A 2,146-nucleotide genomic window follows, 5' to 3' on the forward strand; every position below is an offset into this window, starting at 1 on the left:
TGTACTGGAAACACTAATGAGTGGGAAAAAAACCTTTCCAAGAAATATCCAAGTTGAAGGCTGCAGGACCATCATCTCCTGGTGAAGATCAATATTTGTTCCCAAACCTGCTATCAGAGGTGAGCCCCAGTCTTGTGCTCCAAACTGGGATTTGGGGAGCCACGAGTAATTTGTGAGCACGATTAATGCTGCAGGTGCTGTTTCCATCATTAATATTGTTCCTATCATTTAAATAAAATTGCAGAATATGCTGGGATGGAAGGGACCCACATGGATCATCAAATCCAAGTTCTGGCCCTGCACAGCCCCATCTCCAAGAGCATTGTCCAAACACTTCTCTCCCCACCAAAAAAAGACAAAAACCTAGTTTTAATCAGGTAGAATGCAGTCCTTGCTGGTTTTCCCTGCTTGGGAATGTGCTCAGGTCTGCTCTGAGTGCTTGGGCTGAATCCCTGACCTCTGGATGCACACAGGGTGGTCTGACAGCCACCACAGGGCTCGGGGACCTTCTCCTGACACTTTCTTCCCTATTTCAGCACCTCTCTTTTGGGTCTCAGAGGATGTGATAGAGCGGGAAGCAGGGCCTGGGAGTTCGTGGAAGGATTTTCCCCTCGTCCCCAGATGCTTTTTTCAATTAAATAATCTGTAGGCTCAGAAACTGCTGGTGGATTTACATACCATTAAATATCCCTGGGTGTGGGTAATTGAAAAATGTGAGGAGTGAAGCATAAATCTGTTAAAAAACCCTCTACAGAACCTGCTTTGGAGATTATTACTTAAGTCAAGGATATTAAAACTATACTGAGGTTATTGGCTAATCCACCAGGATCCTGCCAGTGGGATTTCCTACAATTCTCCAACAGATAAAAAATAAGGTGATCCCAACTGGCCTCCAGCTCCCTTGTGTCAAAGGGAAGCCTGTTGTAATTACAGGAGACAGAGAAAAGAAAGATTTGATTTAATTTAGCAAAAGACCAGCACAGCATCAACGTCCTGGGGGAATTATTTGGCTTTAGACATTTGTAAAAAATTAGAATTTGTGGTAATGGCATCTATTTATACCTTTCTTTCCTCCCCCAAAATAACTGTAAAAGCTTCAAACCTGGATTTTACACCCTCAGAAGTGGATCTGCAGCAGGTTCATAGGTCAGTCTGCAAGATTTGAGGTGATGTTTTGAACTTTGAACAAGTTACAAATACTTCCTCGAACAGCACATGCAATAAATATCTCAGCAGAAGAAATTTCTTTGACTTCTTTCCCTGGATGAAGTCCAGGGAAGAAAGTGGGGCCAGAGCCGTTACATGATGAGGAGGAATTTAAAAAGTCAGCTTTAGGAACCTCAGCAGAAAGCTCATTTCAGGCTTCGTGTGAGTTTTTGATGAACATTTAAGGTGTCTTGAACCATTTTACTCATCCCTGTTAAATTGGGGCTGCATCTGTTAAATCCGTCAGCCAGGAGCCGCCGTAAATGTGAAAAGCAGAAAGGCCTCCACTGAAGGTTTGAAACCAGTCCTTATTTATCATTTTGGGTGGAACTGAGGGCTTGTTTTCCTTCTGTCTGGACATGTCACCTACAAGATCTCCTAAATCCTCCATCCTTTGCAATTTGGGTTTGCATTTGATTGGAAATTTGTCTCCAAGCTCAGCGGGGTGGGCTGGGATCCCCAACTTCCATGACAGATATTCCTTTTAGAGAAAAATAGATTTTTATGCTACATTTATGAGCAGTGAATGGTGAAGGGGGAGTGACACACTTTCCTTGATGTGCTTTGTCACCCAGAGCTGCTCGAGCTCAGGGCAGTCAAATTAATTTAGGCCTGCAAAAAGTGAGTGATGTGCCCTTTTCTCTGAGGTAAAGAGATATTTGTAGTGGCATGAAGCAAGCTGGGAACATTTCTTGTAAGATTGCCCAAAGGAAATAGCACCGTGAACAACTGGCTTTTTGTAGGGAAGACTATATTAAAAGGAAAAAAAAAAAAACAACCCAACAACATAGTCTAAAACTATATTTATAAAAAAAGGGGGAGAAAAAAAAGATGACATATTTCAAGTCTTGCTGAAACGCCTGAAAAGTTTCCCTGTGACACTAAAATGATCTAAGTCATGTCTCCAAAGAGTAGCTCATCATTTCTCAGACAACAGCAG

Source organism: Geospiza fortis, unplaced genomic scaffold (assembly GCF_000277835.1).
Source record: "Geospiza fortis unplaced genomic scaffold, GeoFor_1.0 scaffold102, whole genome shotgun sequence".
NCBI classification, from domain to species: Eukaryota; Metazoa; Chordata; class Aves; order Passeriformes; family Thraupidae; genus Geospiza; species Geospiza fortis.